This window comes from Ursus maritimus, unplaced genomic scaffold, assembly GCF_017311325.1.
Source record: "Ursus maritimus isolate PB19 unplaced genomic scaffold, ASM1731132v1 scaffold_34, whole genome shotgun sequence".
NCBI classification, from domain to species: domain Eukaryota; kingdom Metazoa; phylum Chordata; class Mammalia; order Carnivora; family Ursidae; genus Ursus; species Ursus maritimus.
This window is the reverse complement of record NW_024426008.1, coordinates 17,529,326-17,554,305: the sequence shown is the minus strand read 5'-3', so window position 1 is coordinate 17,554,305 and position 24,980 is coordinate 17,529,326. Positions and strand designations below refer to the sequence as shown.

The 24,980-nt window shown below is 44.0% G+C and overlaps 1 protein-coding gene across 3 annotated transcripts in view; it reads left to right on the top strand.

The window, feature by feature from the left end:
• MAMDC2 (MAM domain containing 2) overlaps window positions 1-24,980 on the top strand; it is a 278,192-nt gene that overhangs the window by 103,109 nt on the left and 150,103 nt on the right. For all 3 annotated transcript variants that reach the window (XR_005831848.1, XM_040620254.1, XM_040620255.1), the window contains exons 3-4: window positions 4,417-4,545; window positions 6,780-6,905. The gene's annotated coding sequence lies outside the window, so the exon portion shown is untranslated. The remainder of the gene's footprint in view (window positions 1-4,416; window positions 4,546-6,779; window positions 6,906-24,980) is intronic.

Here is a 24,980-nt window from a genome sequence, read left to right as displayed (position 1 = left end):
TTCGCCTCCTCCCTCCCCCTCCCTCTCACTTCTGACATTAGCAGAGCAGCAGACCACCAAGGCAGTGCAGCCTGGGTGACCAGTTTATTCCCCTAGTGGAAGCTACAGGTTCTTTCACTGTCCTGTGAGCATGGATTCCTTCTCACTCACCAGTTAATCCCCAGCACAGCATCTGTCATATTGTAGGTAGTCAATAAATATTTTTTCAGTGGGTCGGTGATTAAATATGTATTGAGGTTGGGATTTTGAAATCAATGTAATGATTTGCTTTTGTGAAGATAAACTGGTTCAGAGCTTGATGAAAACTTTTCTGCAATTTACCACATAGAGCATAATAATTCTTTTTTTTTTTTTAAGATTTTATTTATTTATTTGACAGAGATAGAGACAGCCAGCGAGAGAGAGAACACAAGCAGGGGGAGTGGGAGAGGAAGAGCAGGCTCCCAGCAGAGGAGCCCGATGTGGGGCTCGATCCCACAACGCTGGGATCACACCCTGAGCCGAAGGCAGGCGCTTAACCGCTGTGCCACCCAGGCGCCCCAGAGCATAATAATTCTTAAACTGTGAGTACCTTGGGAAGGCCATCCCTTATTAACAACTGAGTGTGAATTGATCCCACTCAGTTTCCTTTCCTCCTCACCCTGAGTTGCAAGCAGTTACATTCGGATGGAGAGTAAGGCATAGGAAAAGAGGAATCCTGGGCCAGGAGGTGGGTTGGGAGGTTGGCCACGCTGAGCAAGCAAGGATAGGGAGAGGGGCTTCAGAGGGCAGGAAGAGAGTGAAAAGGTCGATGTAGGATGTACTAGCAAACAGTGTCTGTTTTACAAGTTTATTCAAGGCTGGTACCATGGAATTCCAATATGAAGGAAATGGGCTCACTTTCAGTTGCAGATGACTCATAAACAAGCTCGTTATAAATTCTTTGGAAGAGATTTGGCCTTGTGTTCTGTTTCGTTATCTGAGGATTGTTTTTCTCCTGCAACCTTCCCCTCCCCCACCCCAAACCATTACGCTGGGTTGACACGTATACCCCCATATATCATTGGTGCCAGGTATCCTCAGTTAAATCCTCATCATTTCAATCACAACAGAATCTGTAGTTCAACACACACCATTGGGCCTTCAGGCAACACGCCAAACACATGTCCTTGTTTAGGGGAATCAGCAGCAGAAGGGCTCCGAATTGCACTTTTCCAAACCTGTTGTGCAGTTGTGCCAACAGAATGGGGAAAATTTCCTTTCAAAGCTGCCATGAAGAGCATCCAGATGTTTTCACCGAGCTCAAGTGCACCTGCACCAGAGACTGTTTGTCACAGCAGCTGCCATACTTACTGCCGTGAAGTGGTGTCATGAACAACGTGGGGCCAAGACGTTTCACGGGAGGGGATGCTGATGTGGGTTTAGCTCCCAGCTCTACACTTGCCGAGCAGGGGGTGTTGAGTGAGGTCCTCCACCTCCCTGGGCTTCCCTCTGCGTATCTATAACCCAGTATGGCCATCAACAGAGCACTCGTTTCCTTGCCTTCAACTCTGTGCTGGGCACGACTGTGAATCCATTAGTGCCTCTCTTCCTCGCTATAGCCCCATGGGTGGTTAGACACCATCATTACACTCCCTCTCCAGATGGTAAAAGCTCAGGTCTAGGTGCTTAAGAGAAGAAGGGTAGCATAGCTAGGAAGGGACAAAGCTGAGGTTGGAAACCAGGCCTGCTTCCAGAGTTGTTGAAAAGACCAAATGTGATACTGTGTGTGAAAGGGCTTTGAAACCATAATCTAGAGATCATGAACGTATGTGATTTAAGAGTACAGAATTTTATTTTATTTTTTTAAATATTTTATTCAACAGAGATTTATTCAACAAAGATTTATATGACACACAGAGAGAGAGAGAGAGTACAGGCAGGGGAGCAGGAGAGGGAGAAGCAGGCTCCCGGCTGAGCAGGGAGCCAGATGTGGGGCTCAATCCAGGACCCTGGGATCATGCCCTGAGCCGGAGGCAGACATTTAACTGACTAAGCCAACCAGGTGTCCCTAAAAAGAAATTTTAATTCCAGTATAGTTAACATACAATGTTATATTAGTTTCAGGTGTATAATATAGTGATTCAGCACTTCCATACATCACCTGCTGCTCATCACAGTGCACTCTTTAATCCCCATCACCCATTTCACCCATTTGCACACCCACCCCCCTTCTGGGAACCACCGCTTTGTTCTCTCTAGTTAAGAGTCTGATTCTTGGTTTGCCTCTCTCTCTGTCTTCCCCTTTACTTATTTGTTTTGTTTTTTAAATTCCACATGAGTGAAATCATATGGTATTTGTCTTTCTCTGACTGACTTGATTAGCATGAAATTCTCTAGCTCCATCCATGTTGTTGCAAATGGCAAGATTTCATTCTTTTTATGGCTGAGTACTATTCCACTGTATATATATGCCACATCTTCTTTATCCATTAATTTATCAATGGACACTTGGGCTGCTTCCATAATTTGGCTATCATAAATAATGCTGCTATAAACATAGGTGTACATGTATGCCTTTGAATTAGTGTTTCTGGTTTTTTGGGGTAAATACCCAGTAGTGGGATTACTGAATCATAGGGTAGTTCTATTTTTAACTTTACAAGGAACCTCCATGCTGTTTTCCACAGTGGCTGCACCAGCTTACATTCCCACCAACAGTGCTAGAGGTTATCTTTTTTTCCACATCTTCATCAACATTTGTTGTTTCTCATGTTTTCGATTTATCCATTCTGACAGGTCTGAGGTGATCGTCATTGTGGTTTTGATTTGTATTTCCCTGATGATGAATGATGTTGAGCAATTTTTCATGTGTCTGTTGGCCAGCTGGATGTCTTCTTTGGAGAAGTGTCTGTTCATACCTTCTGCTCATTTTTTAATTGGATTACTTGTTTCCTGGGTGTTGAGTTGTATAAGTTCCTTATATACTTTGGATACTAACCCTTTATGTCATTTGCACATATCTTCTCCCATTCAGTAGGTTGCCTTTTAGTTTTGTTGATTGTTTCTTTCACTGTGCAGAAGCTTTGTATTTTGATATAGTCCCAAGTGTTTATTTTTGCTTTTGTTTCCCTTGCTTCTGGAGACATATCTAGAAAATGTTGCTGTGGTCAGAGACATTACTTCCCGAGAGTATAGAATTTTCTAGTCAGAAAGGGCCCTGGCTGTGGGTGGTGGACAAGATATTCAACCTCTCCAAGTCTCAGTTTCCTCATCTATGAAATGGGGATGATAACAGCACCTACCTCCTAGGGTTATTGTGAAGATGGAATGAAATCATGCATCTAAAGCCTGACACATTCCCATAAACTTTAGCTGGTATTACTGTTGTTGATTTTAAGTTACTGATTATAAATGAGAGAAAAATCCTATTCACAACCCTTTTCTCTTTTTATGTGGGCCATATTTAGTTCATTTCCTATTCCCACTGAAAAGCAAAATCCAGAAGGAAAGCTGATTACTAATATCAGTTTTTAGCAAGAATGTTTTATAGTATGAGTAACATATGTTCTTAAGCCTCTTTGTCCTTCAACCTGAATGAATGAGTGAAATTCAACCTGCCATACTTCACTAAGTCACAGACAGTGCCTTCTCCAGCCATGTCCACCCCTTCTCCAGCCATGTCCAGCCATGTCCAACACTGGCCTTCAGCAAGGGTTCTCAGGATCCACCCTCCACCCCCCCCCCTTCAGTCCAACCTGCTTTTGCTTCTTGTCTATTTCTTGGCTCTAAATTCTGTACTCTCCTCCCACTTCTGCTCCTTTGGGATGACATTCATCCACTTCCTCTCCAATCATCTCTTTTAGTGGCACCTCTGGCTTCCACCGTCCCTTTGGTGTCAGACCCAAACTGTGGGTCCCAGCCGAAGCCCATAGAGCCCCACCCCTGGTGTAATTGATGGTGGAGAGACTTTGGCTTTCCGCAGGCCTGTGTTACTTTGTCTTCTATTGCTCCCTGTTTTTAGCTCTGGTATGATTCATGCAGGGGCATGTACCAAGCAAAACAGCAAGTGAGGCTCAGGCTGTGTGTCTCAATGTCAGACATCCAGATGTTTCCAAAACCCAGAAGTTCTGATCATGTAGCTAAATTCCTATCCCTGAGTGAATTATTAGCTTTTCCTCCCGATGTGGCATCATATAGGCATAGCCTGTAACTCATGCAGGTCAAGAACAGGATTCCCCAGCACACAGGCATTGAAATTGTCCCTGATGAAACCTACCTTTTCTAAGTAAGCAGACAAAGACATCTTTTCAGGCTAGCATCAAAACTGGATCATGTAAAGTTTTCATCAAAGCTAGAAGTAGTTTTAGTAATAGGGAAAGATGGTGTAGCATTGACCTCTTTTGTGGCCAGCAAAGCATGCTTTTTCAAATATATTTTTCCTCGATGTCGTCCCAGGTCTTCCTTCTACCTACTCCTCCCTGACTCATAGAGCTGCATAGACACTGCGTGATCTACAGAGGAGTTACCCAGACCTGGGATGGAAGCCCGGCTACCACTGCCACTCATGTCTACTGAGCAAGTGAGGTAACGTCTATAGCTCCTGACAGCACAAGTGATCAAACCTAGAACTTATTTCTTAGGAGGGGCGAAGGAGTTAACATATGTAACATACTAGCAGAAATAGAGCTACGTACATGGGATGCGTGTGTGGGTAGTTATAGGAATGGTATGTATCCTTGTGTCTGTATAATACTGTCACCTCACGTCCTGCTTATTATGGTGAGCCGTTTGATATAAATAACTTTCTCTGACCACAGGGATCAACTGGAATTTCATGCTTATCTCAGTAGTAATTCTGGAGTAAGCTGTCCATTAAAAAAGTATTCCAGGGGCGCCTGGGTGGCTTAGTCAGTTAAGTGTCCAACTCTTGATTTTGGCTCAGGTCATGATTTTGGGGTCGTGAGATTCAGCCCCGTGTCCAGCTCCATGCTGAGTGTGGAGCCCGCTTGAGATTTTCTCTCTCTCCCATCGCCCCTCCTCACTGCTCACATGCGTGCTAGCTCTCTCTCTTTTTCTCTCTCTCTAAAAAAATTAAAAATAAAATAAAATAATAAAATAAAAAAATATTCCTAAAAGTAGCCTTTTTTTTTTTTTTTAAAGATTTTATTTATTCATTCGACAGAGAGAGAGACAGCCAGCGAGAGAAGGAACACAAGCAGGGGGAGTGGGAGAGGAAGAAGCAGGCTCCCAGCAGAGGAGCCTGACTTGGGGCCCAATCCCGGAACGCCAGGATCATGCCCTGAGCCAAAGGCAGATGCTTAATGACTGAGCCACCCAGGCGCCCCTAAAAGTAGCCTTCTTGTGCAAACACTGTAGGGTTATTGGTTTGTGCTCAGTGTGTGCACATGCACACGTGTGCATGTATCTCCTCGTTTCCCAGTTCTTTCCACTGTCACAGTTTGTCTTCTCTGAGCCTCTGTTAGAAGCGGTCCTGGTGGCTGTCCAGTTGGACTGGCTGGTGGAGCTGCTCCAGCTTACTGATTTCAGAATTTCCGTTGGCCTCTAACAGCCACTGTCCTTCAAGTATGTCCTTTGCCAGTTTAGCACTAGATGGGCTGTTTGCTCTAAAAAATACATCTGAATGCTTTCTGTTCCCCAAGAGAAAGTTCTATTAAGGTTCTCTTTCTGCCCCCCCCCCCTCAGAAGTATATCCCCCTGGTGTTTGACAGTTGGCAACTTCATGCTTCATCTGCCAGTGAGTAATCTGTCTGGGAGTAAAGAAAGCCCTTTGGAAGGGAGTTAACTCTTTGAGGGACTCTATTACTTAAGCATAATTTGAGCATTCTAAAAATATGTTCTTTTCCTTTTCTTCCAGAGAGGATTTGAACTTGTTTCAAAAATATACACTATGTAAATTAAATAAATTGCAAAGATGTCAGATACAGTTAAGAATTTAAAACATGAGAAAAGAGTAGCACATGGCTCTGTATAGTTACTATTGTCAGATAGTCAGTTTGTCTCCAGGCTTCCCAGTAACCAAAGCAAAGAGGGAAACTCTTTCAGTTTTTAGAGATGCACTTTGGTAATACATATCCACACTAGCTTTTTCTCAAGCCCCCTCCTTTTTCTCTGTGACCCCTCCCCAAGGAAAGCCATTACAACTCTCAGAGTGCTAGTCTGACCTGAATTACTGGACAACTCAAAACCTTTGGGACAGTTTGTCAGCTGACCCGAGCCTAGGAAAACAATGTGGCACTTGTCATATATATACGTAGACAGAGTAAAGCTGTAATGTGTAATCTCCACTGCCTGGACATGAGCGTGACAGCATTCGAGGGTGATGTGAGCGCGCTCACCCCTGGCTCTTCCACGTAGCAGCATTACGCAATGTAGTGTCACCAAAAACAAGACTCAGCGACTGAATGTGTGCGATTTTAAATCATTCAACTCAAGGGGAAGATTCATTTATCCTTCGAGAGCCTGCCAGAGTTAGCTCTGTCCTGTGAAGTTCTGAGGAATTTCAGGACTAGCAGAGCACACAGAAAATTAGAGGGGGCCTTCTATGTGCTCTACACTGGTAGGTCTCATTTAGAGCACTGTGATGAGTTCCCTCTGGTCTGCTGGTCAGCAGGACTGTGAGATCGCCGGGGAGGCCGTCAGGACCGCCCCCGAGTACCAGTGCCTAGAGTGCCGCCTCCTCGGATCAGGTTGGGCATGAGGGGAGCAAACGTTGTGTGTCAGACAGAGTTCCCAGGGCTTTATGTGGCCTTCCTTTAACAGCTCCGTGAGGTAGTTACTATTATCCTCCCATTTCACAGATGAGGAAACCACGGCCTGAAGAATGACTGGCTGCTTCCTGGAAGCAAATGGTGGAAGACAGAACTGAAGCCCATGCTCTCAACCAGGACACTGGACTGAAGACCAAGTGCTAGTGTTTTGACTAGGTGAGCCAGTCTTGGGCTTGGGAGATGCTAAACATGTCAGCGGGGTATGTCGCAGGAAAAGAGGAAGATGTAGTGTTTATTGGGATCTTCATCTGAATTCCGTCTCATTGTCTCATCATCACAGTGCCAGGAATGGGGTTTCTAACTTAAGGCCGCCGAGCATGATGTTCAGAAGCCCTGGGACATGCCTAAGGGCAAGTACTTTATAAATCCTCATTTTTTTAAGTTAAAATTTAGTAATACAGCTAAGCAGTTTTGTGGATGGTACTGTATTAACTAATTGAAAGCTACCAGATAGAAAAAGAGAGACAATAATCTTTGCATCTCATTTCCCCGGAATGTTTATTCTCTCTCAATGCGAAGCACTACTACCAGTTTGCATGACTTCGCTCTGAACTCAGCAGATTCTAAAGTGACCTGGCGTCTCTGTGGTTTTCTGGGGGGAAAGAATGAAGCAGTTGCACTAATCTAGTGTTGGGACTTACTCTAACAGTTTGATAAATAAAGCCCTGTTCTGAAAGGGAATTATGCCCTTTTGATGTGCTTGGTGTATTTCTCTCCCAAGGGCGTCCAAAATAGGTTGACTACAAATATTTTTACTAAGGAGATGGCCTTGAAATACCACTGCGGTGATTATTGGCATAAGTAGTGGATTTCATTAGGTTGCCTAGGTCCCACTTTTGATGGTGTAGTAAATCTCAAAAGAACCGTGGGCAGTAGATAGATGAAGAGCTTTTTGGGGTATAATTAACTTTCGAAAGGACCTACTAGCTACCTTAGCATAGCAAATCTAACTCAGTCTCAGGCTATTTTAAGTACATTAAACAATTCAACATTTTTTTTAAAGATTTATTTATTTGTTTCAGGAAGGGGAGAGAGAGAGAGCTCTCTAGCAGGCATGAGTTGGGGGGGGGGGAGCGCAGAGGGAGAAGCAGACTCCCCCTGAGCAGGGAGACCGACATGGGGCTCAATCCCAAGATCTCTGGGACCATGACCTGAGCTGAAGGCAGATGCTTAACTGACTGAGACACCCAGGCGCCCCAGTAATTCAACACTCTTATAGGGTTTCTTAATGAGCCCAAAGGATTTATAACTTAGAAAACTTTCACTTATTAATTCTTAATAAGTGATCTGCCTTTTGGATTTTGTGTACTTTCCTTAGACTTCTTTCTCACACTCCACTTCTACTGCCTCCTCAGATAATATTTTAATTTGTAGATACACAGCATACATGGCAGTTTAGTCCTGTACGGTGACGTGATGTAGTAACAGAATTATGGCAAAATTGTATAAGCAAGACGGGGGACAAATTGGTGTGGGTGAGAAGGTACAAGCCCTGGAGCCAGGAAACCGGCCACTTTCTCACCTAGCCTGGGGCTGCTTGGTCGACCTTCCAGAGAATCCGTTTCCTCAGCAGAAAATGAAGATAATGCTTAACTTACAAAACAAAACTGGGTTGTTGTGAAGATAAAGAGAATGTTTTCAACTAACATAACTGAGCACCTGTTAGGTCCAGGTACCTTTACATACTTGATCTTGTTAATTCTTAGGTGCATGAACTTTCCAACTTACTGACTTTACTGTCTGCTGTAACAAATTCCTGTAAATGCATGAGTTAAAACAACAGGAATTTATTCTTCCATAGTGCCGGAGAGCAGAAGTCCAAAATCAAGGTCAGGGGGCGCCTGGGTGGCTCAGTGGGTTAAGTGTCTGCCTTCGGCTCGGGTCATGATCATGGGATCCTAGGATTGAGTCCCTCATCGGACTCCCTGCTCAGTGGGGAGTCTGCTTCTCCCTCTCCCTCTGCTGCTCCCCCTGCTTATGCTCTCTCTCTTTCTCAAATAAATAAATAAGATCTTAAAAAAAAAAAAAAACCAAAAAACAAAAACAAAGTCAAGGTCAGTAGGGTTGGTTCATTCTTAAAGCTCTGAAGGAAAATCCGTTCCATGCCTGTCTCCTAGCTCCTGGTGGCCGCCCACGTTCCTTGGCACTCCTTGTCTTGTAGACACATCACTCCAATCTCTGCCTCCGTCTTCCTGTGGGCTTCCCCTCTGGGTGTGTCTGTCTTCTCCTTTTCTTTTATAAGGATACTCATCCTTGAATTTAGGGCCTACAGTACCTATAGGATGATCTCAGCTCAAGAGCCTTAATTTAATTACACCTGGAAAGACCCGATTTCCAAATAAGCTCCCATTCACAAGTACTGAGGTTTAAGAATTAGACATATCTTTTGGGGGCCAGCATGTGACCCACCGCAGTGACCAAGCAAGGAACCGAATCCCTGTACTTTCTGATTCGAAGACAAATGCACTATGGACTGTGCCAGTTTCTCTCCCTCTGTGAAACTTCTTTGCCAGGGCTGAAGATCACCTGGTGGTTTCTTCCTATTATTCTGGAATTCCGCGGTTCCCTGTGATTCTAATTTATGCAAGAAAGTCGCCTGGGCACCTGGAAGAAATCATTGAATTCTACTAAGTTTTTCATTTGCTTATAAATAAGGACATCCCTCTGCCTCAAATAATCTTGGAATAGCGAGTCTAGTTATGCACCCCAGGGTTGTTAAACCATCCAAGCTTGTAGCAAAATCAGAAGATAGTTAAGATCCGTTGAATGTGTATTACGTGTTCGGCCTGTGCTGTGGGCTTCAGCTTGTTTCATCCTAGGAGAGAGTGACTGTTACTTTCTCCCATTTACAGAAGAAACAGGTTCAGAGAGGCTGAGGAACTTGTCTGAAATCACAGAGCTGCTAAGTGGTGGAGCTGAGATTTGAACCCGGGTAGTCAGGCAGCAAACCGCATGCTCTTGAAACTGGAGTAGAGGAATGTTACCACTGCAGCTGCTGGCACAGAGTTCAGACCCCTACCCCCAGGCGGGGCGGCAGGCACCAGGGCTTAATGAGCAAAGACTTGTTAATCACGCAAATGACCCGTGCATTTCTAATGAGCACAGACTGGGCATTCAGATGTCTCTTTGTTTTCCCTCATTTCAGTTTTGGAGTGACACTGTTGAAAGATATTTGGAACTGTTGAATGAAAACTACTTGGAACTTTAGCTGAGTTTTTAGGGAAAAAAAAAATCAGGGTATTTCCTTTATGTCATTACTGTTCCGATCCCTTTGGTCTGGAGTCTCCTTATGCATTCATTACTCAGAAGAGTTGTTTTTAATTTGTCAGCACATTATAATATAATTTTGCTCAAGAAAAATAGCATTCCACCCCCGCCACCACCACCAGGAAGGCCGAGTTTCTTTTGGTTTGTCATCAATGTAAGCAATTTCCCTTCAACAGGGTAATATAATAAAAAACCACCTAACTACGAGAGACAATGTAGTAAGTTAGATGTAGTCAGCACTATAATTCTTTCTTTCCTACTGATACTTTCAAATTATCTTTAGCCGCCACAGGCAAGATAAATCAGTAATATGACCCCAAATTCTAAGCGAAAGCTTATTGCTTTAGAGTATATTCATTTATTTTTAATGCTCACGTGTTTTTAAAGAACGGCTTTGTAAAAATTTTTTAACTACTTAAAACATAAACTACACTGTCTCCCATTCTATGATCTTAAGTGAAATGCTGGCCTCAACTAGAACTGCTCCTTGTCTTTTCTTGCCTATAATGCAATTCATTAATGATGGTATAGTTTTAGCTTATATGGAAAAGGTCATCTTCTTTTGTATACTGTCCCCTTTGTTAACTTTGAATCCCTGAAGAAGAATTTAAGCCTAAAAGTCCTTCTGATAGATTTATAATTTTCCTCTTCAAGTAAGGTATTTAAAGAATCAAGATAGCTTGCTTCAACCCCAGAGCAGTCTTTGTAAATCATGCACTTGGGATGTTCTCAGGAGGTTCCCGGGAGCATATATTTGGATTCAGGGCTGCAACTTAATTGCACAAGGATGAGCAAGATCAGGAAACAAAAACAAGAGCTCTGGCAAGACAGGAAAAGCCTGGCCCTCTTGCCCCTTTGCTGAACTACTTCCTCTCCTCACCGTTTGATACAGCAAGTCACCAGGACAACAAGAGGCAAGAGGCAGTGAAATTGCATTGCAACTGGCAACCAATGTGTTTTGGGTTCTGAAAGCCATAACAAAGAAAATGACAGTTGTATATAAAGTTTCTATTTTATTCAGAGCACTTTATGTTCCCCAAATGAACACTTGCTGATTCTTGCTCAATATACTGTTTTATTGAATTTCTATAACTTTGAAAGGAACAAAATGTCTTCCCTGGGTGTCTGCATGCCATGGATTTACTTGACAACAGTGAATTCAGGGAATTTCCCAACCCCTCTGTGGAGAAGCTATGATTATCCTCCTAGAGTCAGGGAAGCTGGAGAGCAGAGAGCTTAAGTGATTTGCTCAAGGTCAGTCGGAGATCAGGGAATATTTGGCTCCAACGTGCTGTGCTAATTATTATTTGGTTGTTCTCTCCTTGATTTATGCATTTGTTAATAATTGGTTTTTCTTTAAAGCTCGAGAAAATGAGACTGAAAGCCTTTTGCCAAAGAAAACTGGCTTTTGATATTTTTGTTGTCAATATGTGCATCTTCTGCTCTTCTTGATTTAAATCTTTTTCTCGTTGCTCAAGGACAGTCAGAGTTGCAGACTCCTACCAAAACAGGGACACTTGAAGAGAGAGGAGTGTTAACCTGAGGGGTTTTTCAATATGCCGCACCGACCATTGGCTGTAAGAGTATCACTGTGTTATCTCAGTTCTTGGGGGTGAAGTCCTAACACTCGTTCTCATACATCATATCGGTGCAGCGTTGCTGAGTGAGGAGTCCCAACACAAAAGATACAAAACAAATCCTTCTTTATGTCCTCCTTTCCCTACCTTATTGCCTGATTAAATCCTAAAATATGGGGGTAATGAAATAAATTATCTGGTCAGTTTTGTTTTGATTTCCAAAACTATTAATCCATTCTATTTTTCAGTGTCGTAAAATATACAGAAATAGAATTTACCATTGTAACCATTTGTAAGCATACAGTTCAGTGGTAAGGCCATGCACACTGTCCTACAGCTATTGCCACCGTCCATCTCCAGCACTTTTTCATCATCCCAAATAGAAATTTTATATCTATTAAACTCTAATTCCCCATTTTCCTCAACCCCTAATCCCTGGGTAACCATTATTCAATTTTTGTCTCTATAAATTTGACTACTTTAAGTACCCCATGAAAGTGGAATCATGCACTATTTGTCCTCTTGTGTCTGGCTTATTTCACTTCACATCAAGTTTTTACGGTTCATCCATTGTTGTAGCATGTACCAGAATTTCATTTCTTTTTGAAGCTAAATAATATCCTATTTTGTGAACAGAACATTTTATTTATTCATTTATCTATTAATGGGCCTTTGGGCTGTTTCTGCCTTTTGACTATGGTGAATAATGCTTCTTTGAACACTGATGTATAAATATCTCCTTGAGTCCCCCCTTTCAGCTCTTCTGCATATATACCTAGAAGTAGAGTTGCTGAATCATATGGCAATTCTGTTTCCATTTTGAAGAACTGCCATACAGATTTTTCATAGCAGCTATACCTTTTTATATTCCCGCCAACAATGCACAAGTGTTCCAATTTCTCCACATCCTTACCAACACTTGTTATTTTGATTTTTTTGGATAATAGCCATCCTAATGGGTGTGAGTGGTTAATCAATTATATTTTAAACAGTATTAGCTATAGTGGGCACATGCCACATTTGCAGTGACTTATCATCTTCTGAAAAGCTTTTCTGAATATGGAGAATTTTCATGTTATATGTTCTACCTCTCCAATATAGAACTCAGAGCTCAAATCCCCAGCTTCCTTTTCACCTAGAATAAAATCGTGTGACCCAGACTCAACCAATCAGATGCATCTATGCAATATTTAAGTTCCTGCATGACCAACAAAAGAGATACATGCTCTTCAGTGCTTCCATCTTGTTGGCTTGGATGTTGGCAATGGTATCTGGATTTGGGGAGGCATTAATTGCCATAGGTCTAATGCAGTCAAGTTCCCAACGTGTAGGTTGACGGTGTCATTTCCTCAGCAAGCCATTTCTGTGGTATGATTGTGGGTGTTGTTCCTGGAAGCTCATCTTCAAGCCTATTTCTCCAACCAAAACATCCAATCCAATCCAACTCAATTGCATATCCAGTTGAATACTTGTCTTCACCGTGCCCCATGCCACTAGTGAGGCTTCTGCCTGGGAACCTTGGAGTGGGGAAAGGGCATAGTCTACACGTTTACTCTTTCTTCTATCTTTTTTCTCTAGTCTTGGTTCTTGCAGAACAGGGGCAGGGAAAATGGATGAAGAAAAGAAAGAATGTTCACCTAACTGTTACCACTGTAGTCCCCTCCCGGAGAGCATTCCCCTTTGTGTGGCACATGTCTAAATACTAGCTCTCTGGTGGTGGACTTTTCTATATGTGCAAGTGACCAGAATGGAGTCTACACAAGATGTCATTAAAGAACAGCCAAGGGAGATTCAGTAAAAGCATGGCTGAAGGCAGCAAGTGGACGAAAATTGAACCAGTTCACATTCATATTTCTCTGAGTTGAGGTTGTCTACCATGCTGGTTACTGAAGGTACAGATGTTTGAGGACCCATCTCCTGACCTGGGAGATCCACTCAGACTTGACCTTTACCACTGCCCCCTGCTTTGGTCCACAGTGGAACACTCCTCAGCCTCCCGCTGCTGGAATCATTGCTTGATTGGTAACCCTCTTGGGTGGGGTGCTAGCAAGTCAGCTCAAGTCTGGCTACTTGTGGACCCGCAGGTGACTTAACACAGTTTTTCCCCACCAAGTAGTGTGAGTACAGACTGCTACACACTTGCATTCTCTCTGCCCTCTCATCTCTCCATTTCTTTCCCCCTTGCACATATAGGAACAGGACAGATGATCAGCAAGTGCACTGTATAAACAGGACCAAATAAGGAATAAGGTGTCATTAAGACACTCCACATCTTTGAGAATAATGTTTGGATCCCGTTTCACATTTGGGGGATTTGGAAAACAGCAGCTTCCCTTTTCTCTCCCAAAGGGAGAGGAGGGAAAAGTCACAGTACTCATCCTTTCCCAGCAACCCACAGCTCATAGACTTGTCCTTTCTCTCCTACCCTGGGGGCTGGACGTGGAAGGGAGTATAGAGCAGAGGCTGAGGTGATGACTGGGGTTACAGAGCCTATTCAGCCACTTCTTAATAATTCCTGGAAGAATTCTCTGGCCCCATTTGGTTTCATTTTTCTGTCAAATCTGGGACATACTTATCTCTTTATCTTTTATCTCTGGGCACTAGCTCATGCTCTACTCAGCAATCTATTACATTCATTCTCTAGATATTTTTCCTGGACACAACCCAGAGTCTTCTTTCAGAAATTTATATGTTTGCATTTCATCCGAAGACTCTTCTTGTGTCTCCAGTGATTTATCTTTATGGGTATAATGTTTGTGTCCAGGGATATTAACTAGCCCAACATACAATCAGAGTGCTGTACATAGATTCCTAAAGGATCCCAGATGAGCCCCATCACATCTTTACTGGGATTGTTAGAAACCCTGGAGAAACTACAGGACACCAAAGACAAGGAGTAAAACCTACAAGTAGCCAGAGAATAGATTACCTACAAAGGAGCAACTGCAGTGTCAATAAACTTCTCAACATCAACAGAGACCAGAGGATAATGAAATAATTCCTTCCACTTCGGAAGATCGGAATTGTTTTTCTTTTCCACCACACACTTTTGTATTTCCCAGATGCTCATCCTTTTAATATAGTAATAGTATATTTTTATTTAGATCAATCATCAGTGTTTGCATTATTACGAGTGTAAGTATGACTTTTGAGTGTATGTGACTTGGTATTGCCCTCTGAAAGTGTTCAATGAGTTCTGCTGTCCTCATTGTTTTGATATTTCACAGTGATATGCCTTGGTGTGCATCCATTTTCATCCATTGTTCTGAGCACTTAATGAACCTTTCAAGCTAGAAACTCATGTATTTGTGTCCAGGAAAGTTCCTTAAATTATTTCTTTGCTTTTTATTCTCATTCATTTTCTGTGCTTTCTTCTTCTGAAATTCCCATTATTCATGTTTTCTTATTTTCTTCTTCTTTTTTTATTTTTTATTTTATTTTATTTATTTTTTTTTAAGATTTTATTTATTTATTTGACAGAGATAGAGACAGCCAGCAAGAGAGGGAATATAAGCAGGGGGAGTGGGAGAGGAAGAAGCAGGCTCCCAGCGTAGGAGCCTGACGTGGGGCTTGATCCCAGAATGCCCGGATCACGCCCTGAGCCAAAGGCAGACGCTTAACGATGAGCCACCCAGGAGCCCCTCTTCTTTCTTTTTAAGTAATCTCTATGCCAGATGTGGGGCTTAAACTCACAACTCCAGATCAAGAGTCACATGCTCTACCAACTGAACTCCCATTATTCAGATGTTGTCCTTCCTAGATTGTTTGATACAATGTTTTACAATAAAATGTAAGCTTTCATATTTTCTATTGAAAATACAAATATAGAAATATAAATTTAGGGGGCACCTGGGTGGCTCAGTTGGCTAAACATCCAATTCTTGATTTCTGCTCAGGTCATGATCTCAGGGTCTTAAGATTAAGCCCCATGTCAGACTTTGTGCCAAGAGTGGAGCCTGCTTAAGATTCTCTTCTTCCTTCTCCCTCTGACCCTCACTACTCCCGCTCTCTCTAAAAAAGAAGAAAAGAAAAGAAAGAAATATAAATTCATATATGATGTCTTATAATATTTTATATGTTTTTCTCCTATTTTCTTTGCTTTATGCTCTACTCTTTGGGAGATCAACTCACTTGGACCTCTAACCTTTCCTATTGAATGTTTCAGTTCTGCTCTCATGTTTTTAATTTCTAAGAGATCTTTGATGTTCTCTAAATGTTCTCTTTCAAACAGTATTCTGAACTTGTTTCTGGGATTCAGAACCATGGCTTATCTCTCTGAGGATTTTAATAATTATTTTATTTTGAAGCTTTCTTTTCCTTTCATGGTTTATTTTTCCTCCAAGTTATTTTTCTCTGTTACTGGCTTGTTTGTTTGATCTTTTATATTAGAGGCATTCTTCAGCTGTCTGGTGATTTTTAGGTGTCTGCTTGTGTTTAATTGTGGGTAAGAAGCTGACTGGAAGATCTGAGTGAGTTTCATTGGAAGGTGATGTGGCTGGGCTGTTTGTTAGGGGAACCTTAATATCACTATGTTTACATTTTTCCTCGATATCTGGTCAGATTCCATGGAGATGACCCCTCCACTATCGTTCTTCTACTTGGAGAGAAAAAGCTTCCATTCTGGAAGCTGAGTGGGTGAACAGGGCTTAGAGGCAGGGTCTCCACTTTCAGTGTCTCACACATTCATTTCTTCACCCTGGTTTCAGGTGGTACTTCTCCTCTTAACCCAGTCTGTGCCCTCTGAGTCCAGCCTACCTCGTTCTGCCCTTCCCAGAGAATAAACACCCACCTTTTGCTAGGGTGGTGTGATGATTAGTTTAATGTGTCAACTTGACTGGGCTAAGAGATGCTCAGATAGCTGGTAAAACATGATTGCTGGGTGTGTCTGTGAGGGTGTCTGTGGAAGAGATTGGCATTTGAATTGGTAGACCAAGTTAAGAAGATCCCCTCACCAATGTAAGTGGACATAATCCAGTCCCTTGAGGATCTGAATAGAACAAAAGAGTGGAAGAAGGGTTAATTTACTGTCTGCCTGACCTAGAGTGTCCATCTTCTCCTGCCTTCAGACAGTAGTGCTCACTGTTCTCAGGCCTTCAGACTTGGACTGGGACTGACACCATTGGCTCTCCTGGTTTTTTTGGGCCTTTCAGTTTGGACCGGGACGATGCTACCAACTTCCCTAGTTAGGGGAAGAGAAGTCATCAGTAGCATGGAGTATGGATAGTGCTTCTCAAAGAGCTTTTCTAATCCTCCTCCTTTTGGGCCAGCCTCTTCTTTCCCCTTTCCAACATTATCTGGTGTCACCATCTCCTGGACTCTTGATAACGTTGTAGAATAAACTGAGCCAGCTTCAAATCTGACTTTGATCCGCTAGGTCATTTTTTGCTTATCCACCTTCTTTCTAGTTTCCAAAAGTTTGTCGTCTCCTCTCCCGTTCTCCATAGCCTCAAGAGCTCCTACATTTCTACATAATGCCTACTCATTATTGTTTTTAAATGGATCCTGGAGAAGCCAAATTTGGATGAGCATGTTCAACCCACCATGTTCACCCAGAACTGTAATCTAGAAGCCTACATCCAACTGAACTCATATTTTGACTGATGCTTTCAAAGACTAGGAAAATTGACCTCTCCTAGGTCTTAGCTAACAACAGTTCCTAAAGGATATATTTCAAAAAGAAGGAAATTGAACCTTGGAGGGAAAAAGTGGAATGCAAGAATTAATAGACTCAGGAACGTGGTGGGGACCCAGGCGGATGCTACCTACAGAGAAGCTATTCCCTTCTGGAGGAATGTGGCGATGTCTTTGACCCAATATGGAAACCTAGCAGAGACGCAGAAGGCAGCCACCACTGCAAGACATTCCCATACTTAGAGTGAAAGAAGCCATTTCAGTCCTATTGCCTGGCTTTGGAAGGAAGCCTAGAAGTGAGGGAACCAGTTTCCCATGGAACATCCCCATCCCACCATACATGAGAACAATTCTGAGTCCAATAAGTTGGGTATTCAGAAGTCTAATTTGAGCCTGCTATGGGTGAGTGAATAAGTAAGCTTCCCCATAACAAAATAAATATAAAATAAATGTGTATGTAAAGTTTTAAAATGTGTAATGAGAAAAGCAACATTTTCAGTTTGGGAGGAGTTATGGGGGCTTCCAGCAGTTTAGAAACAAGATGTCTCATTTAAAAGTTTCTCTCTCTTTTTTTTTAAGAAGACATTTTTATTGGACACAGACAAACCTGCCCTTCAGGCTATAAGCAGGAACCAAGATAATTTTCTTTAGCCTCTAAAAAACATAATCCTGTAAGAAGCCTCTTCGTATCTTCTACTCCATCTTGTTTGTACCACCTCAGGTATCATCAGATGAAGGTTCTATTTTAATCCTGAAACTATTTTCTACATTACTATTTTTAATGTCTTAGTTGTTGGTACTAATAATGCATCCACTCAATAGTTTAGATTTTTCTTCTACTCTGGTAAGACATTAAAGCTACGGTTTACCAGTTGTCCAATTTACATTTCTAGTTTCTGCCTCTTCCCAACCCGCAAAGGCCGGACACGATATGAGAGGCTATTTTGATGGATAGACTCCATAATCAATCTCAACTACAAGCCTGACCTGGAAAACTTAGTTGATAGAAAATGAATCTTAGTGGGACACCTGGGTGGCTCAGTCAGTTAAGCGTTTGCATTCGGCTCAGGTCATGATCCCAGGATCCTGGAATCGAGTCCCGCATCGGGCTCCTCATTCAGCAGGGAGCCTGCTTCTCCCTCTGCCTGCCACCCCCCTCCCCCAGCTTGTGTTCTCTCTTTTGCTCTCTCTGACAAATAAATAAATTAAAATCTTTTTTTAAAAAAGAAAATGAATATTAATATTTACATAGTGCCAGCACTTTTTTGAGTACTCAAATAATATAAACTAATAATAATATAAACTAATCTAGTACTCATTACACCCCATATGGCAGGTACTGCTATTTGCATTTTACAGAAGAGGAAATTAAGGCACAGAGGCACTCAACAGTGTGCTCTAACTTCACAGGTAGTAAGTGGCAGAGCTCCAAGTTAAACTCCAGTGTCCATGGTCTCAATGACAAAATTACTCTCCCTGTTATGATAGAACACTCTCTTGTTCTTTTCAAACAGCTTAAAAAAAAATGAACAATAATAGTACTTAACTGTGTTGATGATGAAAATATTAAGCCAGAGCATTCTTAACCCTGGCTTAGTAGAATCAGCTTGGAGAGCTTTAAGGAAGTACCTGTGCTTTGGTCTTATCCCAGAAATGATGATTTCATTGGTCTGCTGGGGCCCAACCTTCGCATTAAAAAGAAGGAACTCCCCAGGTGTTTATAATATACGGCTGGAATTGTGTTTCACTGGATTGGCTCATGGAGGCATCGTGCAATGCCTAGGGGTAGAGTTTCTTCATTATCAGCCATCACCTGGGCCTTGGGCACTTTGAAAATCTGAAGGCATTGGTGTCAGTTAACATCTTTAAGTACCCAGCATTTTAGGCCTTTGCATTTTAAGCTTCCACACGCACGTGCCCGCATGCACACACACACACACACACACACACACACACACACACCCCGCACGGGCCTGTTCAGAGCTGATATTTGCTGTCTGTCCCCCTCCCAGATGGTGTCCATTCTGTCTCTGAGTAGTTGTGAGCATCATGGTCTCTGTTCGGTTTAGATCAAATCACACAGAGTGTACATCTGTACATCCTCAATCTAACACATGAATAATGTCAGAGGCTGTAAGGTTTCATGGCTCTTTTGGGGAATGTTTTTGGCTGCAGAATTCTTCATTCTTCCTTTTTTTCCAGGCCCCAGTACTCAAAACGTGAAGAGGAGAAAGCAGACCACTTGGGTTTAGCCCAGGCTGGGCACAGGGCTCCCCCTGTCTCTGGAGCCACCATTAACTGTCATTATGTCCAATTCCAAGGTCCTTCAGTTCATTCGTAGCCCCAGCAGGTGACACAGAGCCTTAACTCCAGGATTGGAGAGGTTGTCCCAGGGGCAAACATGGGTGCTCACAAGCCAGCCTGCACCACTCCCCTCCCCTGCCCCAGCACAGACACATGCTGCCCATTCTTCCTGCAGTTAACCTTGAAATGCCAGCAATGTCTGCAGCAAGGTCAGACAAGACACTGCTCACCTGCTCTTTTTAATACTGCCCCAGGGGTCATGGAGCTGTTTGTAGCCCTCTGTGGGATTTAGGGGAACAGACTTTTCTGGGTTCCCGACAGCCCAACCTTTCTCTTGGACCCAGACAGGAGTCCATGGGGCTGGGCTGTGACAGGCTCAGATGGCAGGATGCAGGCTGTTCCATGATCTCTACTTTCCTCCAAACCCCCAGGCCTGGTGCCTCCATCCAGGGGTCAAGTCCTCTCCCTGCAGCCCCCTCTGCCTCTCATGAAAGTGGGCTTCTGAGAGCCTCCCTCACCTTCCTTCCCTCCCTGGAGTTTGCCAGATGTGTTGCTCTGATCCCAGGAAGCCTACTCTACTTGCTGTTCAGGCTGTCACTCCTCTTCGCAATGACTCTAGGCTCTCAGAGCACATCTGTGCAGCTCATTTGTTTCCATAAATAACCTCCTGGGTGATCTAGAGCTTAGATTTAGTTATTTCCCTTCTAATAATAGGGCTGCAGCCCAAGCAGGCCTCTTGGCCGTGTTTACCTGTGAGGATGTGCCTTCCAGAACCTCTCCTTCAGCATTTAATGAGCGTCTACAATTAACCAGGCCCACAGATGACACGGGAGCAGAAACAAGTAAAAAGCCGAATTCTCAGCCCTTGAAGTATCAGCTTCCCTTGCAGATTACAGAGACATAAACAAAGTGATTGCAATACAGCCTAATAATATACACTGCAGTTTATGAGGACAGGAAGCCCAGAGAGAGGAAGACAGGACACTTGAGCAGTCTTTGGAAATGAATGGGAGCGGGCAGTGCAGACAGACTGTTTTTTTTTTTTCCTTTTGTAGCAAGTCCCGACTTAAGCTTTGATTGCTGAAGGCATCTCCTTCAAAGACTGGACTCACTATCTTGAATAGCTATCTTGAATAAACACGTTGCCAGCCACAGGGTCTAGATAAAGAGTGAGGCCACCTTTCCTCACTGAGTCTTCTTTGTTTTAAAGATCTTGGTTGATTTCGGTAACTGGCCATTTGGGCCACTTGTCTCTTCTCCCTTGCTTTAAATTCCTGCCTGACATTTTAAATTCACCAGTAGTGAGCCCACGAAACCCTAGGTCCCACCCCAACCCCAACAAAAGCAGAACCCAGGCCCATGGGCGCCGTGTCTCTCTACCTACACACCTCACAGTGGCCTCAGGTGTGCTGTGTAATTTCTAGGTCTTGTAAGTAATAAACCTTCATTTCTTTTCCAAAGTTTGTTGGTAGTTTGTTGTTGAAAGGCATCTTGTGATCATAATAAGAACTACAAGGGTCAGTCTAGTTGTAGCAGTGGTTTGGAAAGAAGAGAGGTCTGTGGGAAGCTCAGTGGGGCCAAGGTGAGTGCCTCCGGGCATTTCTAGCTGGTGGCATTACTATCCTAGGTGAGACCCACACAAAACAGAGTACATTAGCTTCCTAGGCCTGCATACAAAGTACAACCTGCTAGGTAACTTTAACAATAGAAATGTCAGAGCTAGAGCCAGAAATCCAAAAATGTCAGCGGGGGTGGGGGGTGTGGTTCCCTCTGAGAGCGGTGAGGGAGAAGCAGCTCCTACCCTCTCCAGCTTCCACTGGTTTGCTGGTGATCTTCCAGAACCACCCCCAGGACCTCTGCCTCCATCTTCAAGAGTGCTTTCCTTGTGTGTATTTGTGTCTAAATGTCACCTTTTTATAAGGACACCAGTCGTATTGGGCTAGGGCTCACTCTCCTCCAGTGACCTCATCTTAACTAATTGTAACTGCAGTGACCCTGTTTCAAAATAAAGTCTGGGGTACTTGGGGATAAGACTTCAGTGTATGACCTTGGGGGTTGGGGGCAGAATTTAACCCATTACAAGGAGCTTACCAATGGGAGAAGGGGAGGAAAGCATTCTGATGCTGAACAGAGAGAAGAGCAGGTGAGAACATAGGATGAGTGGCCCGGGGACAGTTAAGGGCCAGCACGTTGCTGGTGCAGGAGTAGGTTGGGCTATGATGGGCTCAGAATGGAAAGATAGGCTTGACTCTAATCACAAAGGGCTTCTCCTGCAGAACTTCCGGGTATAGATGCTTCAGTGGGGCAGAGAGAAACTCGCTGTGCTGGCCTTGGCCCAGCCTAGGGGTAGAAGAAGAAGGTGTGGGGTCAGAGAACAGGACATTGCATAGTGTTTGCCCAAACCTTCCCTGCCCTGGAAGTGTAGACAGGTCAAGAGGGCTTTGGTGGTAGCTGGAGCTGTGTTCACAGCCCAGCCCCACACCTTTGGGCAAGTCACTTAAATTCTTTAGGCCTAGCTTCTTCCCCCATAAATTGACCATGAAACCATTTGGCACATCACAAACACTAAGTAAAAGGTGGTAGTATTTTCACTGTGATGACTCAGCCCCATGAATTTTGACTTAAAAAAAAGTTCAAAAGATGGCCATCAAACCATAGTGAAAGATGTCTGACTCCAAGCTAGCATTCAAACTGATGGAACAAAGATTAATGTTAGAAAGTATCTGTTTAAGCGTCTGTTCCTTTTAAATGCCCACTGTAAAGGACATATCTACTTTACCAGTTCAGGTCATTTGAGTGTGGCAATTTGAAGAGTGGGGCGCGTGTTTTATAATAGCAGGAGATTCTTTTGTTAAGAACTGGTTAACCTTGGGCCTCAGTCCCTCACGGTAGATGAGTCAGACCTGCAGCAGGCACAAGGGGTAAGAGGCAGCTGGTGCTGGTCAGGAACCAAGGGACACTGCCAGCCAGCCTTGGGGCAGAGCCCCCAGACACCTCGTGCAGGAATGCAATGAAGGTCACTGGCAGGACAACCCACAGAGTCTGGAATTGTTTTACCAGCTCATTTTCTACCTGATAGCATGCAATGGGGGGCGGGGGGAGGTACGTTGGGGTCTATGTAGAAAGAGAGAGAGAGAGAACATGAAAGCAAGACAGAGAAAATGCTGAGTGAGAGGCAGAAGGGAGCCCCAGAGTACATCACAGACACCAAGAGAGAGAGACAGACAGACACAGAGAGAAAGAAAGAAAGATGGAGAGAGGCAAAGACAGACAAAACTCCAGAGCAGAGACAATGTCTTGGCATAAATCAGAGGGGACCCAGGAAGCAAGAAAGGAAAAAAGATATATACATATATAAAGTTGTCTATGTAATTTTAAAACATAGAGTATGTCATAGAAAGATACCAAAGTATAATTACTATAAGGATATTTTGAATAGCTTACCTTTGCACAGGACTCAGAGTATACAAAGTCCTTTCTGTGTTCCCAAATCCCGGCCATTGAGGAAGCAAGCTTATGACTTCCCATCTTGTCCCCAGCGCTTAGAGACATGTGACCTTGGTTAAAAGTCAGTCAGACTCTTTCTGCCTCTGTTTTCTCTTCTCTAGAATCGGACTGGTCATCTGTGTCTGGCCACCTGCTCTGGAAGGATGGTGGTGAAGCGTCCCAGTCTCTGTCTCCATGGTTCTTCCTTGGTGCCGTAAATGGCAGCTCAGGAATTGAATTTAGCCTCCCACCAAGTGTTACTGTACCCGCACAGGGATTTAAATATATTCTGTTGTAATTCATTGCCAGTATTTGAAAATCGATGCTATTGCATCTATATCTGGACATTGGGCTTCTTTTGAAAAATTGGGCAAAATAAGCAGGGCTGGACCCCTCTCCTGCCATAATGACTTGGCCTTGGGCCAGGGCCAGTGATGCCCTGTGGTTGGGCCTGCTTGCTCCACCATCCCTCCCTAAATCCCCCTGCTACCAGCTCATGTCTGCGGTCCTGGCTCTACCTCACCAGCATATTTTATTGCAGTGGTCTTTCCATGGGTCAGCCTCTGGTCCGTGAGACAGAGAAAGTATCTCGTTCACCCCTGGGTCTCCAGCCCTGAGCACTATGTCTGGCACATAGTAGGTGCTCAGGAAATGTTTGCAGAAGGGACCTGACACGGCACTCTGTAAGAACGACCAGAAGGGAGAGAGGCAAACAGAAGGGAAGGTGCGCGAGAAGAGCCTCCGAGTCGGCCCCACTCTGCGATGCGCATGCGCTCAGGGGACGTCATAAGCACCAGATTTCTTTCTTTACTTTCACAGATGAGCCTGTTCCCTCTGATGCCTCAGTGGCCCGACGGAGGGTGAGGCGGGCTCTTGCGCAGGGGCGCCCTGTTTCACCTTCCTCTATTGTGCCCAGAAAACTGGGATCGAGACCAAGCTAGATCTCCAGCGCAAGAGTGACACAGCAAAAAGCGGGATCCCTGGTTGAGGGCCCCCGAGGGGAGCAGGGGGCGAAGCAGCCCAGAGCGCAAGGATAGCCAGGCCCTGTGAGAGGGCTCGTGCGGCTGCCCCAGAGACAGCAGGCCCCTTCCCCTGCAGCCCTTGTCAGGCGCGACAGGCCTTTGTAAAGAGGAAGCACTTGGGGCGGTGTAGCTGGACATGGGACCCAGAACAAGTTACAGGACGCTTCTGGGCCTGTTTCCCCGTCATCTGTAAGACGGAGGTAACAAGTGTCCATCTCACAGGGATGTAGCAGGATTGAATGAGAGACACACGGAAAGTGCCTGGCACGTGACTGCCTGATGCTTCACACTTTCTGCCTTAGTGTCCTACAGCCACCAGGACAAAGCCGGGGACTTAAGACAACGGAAAGTTCTTCTCCCACAGCTCTGGAGGCCAGACGTGTGAAGTCAAGGAGTCTGCAGGGCCACACTCCTCGGGGGCTCTGGGACAGGATCTGCTTTGAGGCTCTTCTGGCTCCCCCACTCCTGTCTCTGCCTCCACCCTTACCTGTGTCTGTTACTGCTCTTCTGTCTCTTGAAGGGCACTTGCCCTTAATTTGGGGCCCATTTCCTCATCCAGGATGATCTTTGCTCAAGATCCCTAATTTAACTACATCTGCAGGGCGCCTTTTCTAAATAAAGTCACATTCACAACATATCTTTTGGGGAGGGGCTACCATTCAACTCGCTGTAATACCTAATGTTTATTGAGTGCTTTCTATAAACCAGAACTTTACATGTGTTATTTAATCACTCGATGAAGCTAAATCTTGGAGGACAGACTCCTGGGTAGCTCTCACCTGGGGGCCTGATGCTGCTTTTCCAGGGGTTGAGGCAGCACATGGTCACAGGGCTCCATGATTTGTGACCAGAGGAAGTGGGTCGATGCACATAATTTCTAGATTTTCTGGATTTTCTCCTTGGCTCTCTCCACATGCAGTATTCTTTCCCTTCTCTGCAAAATG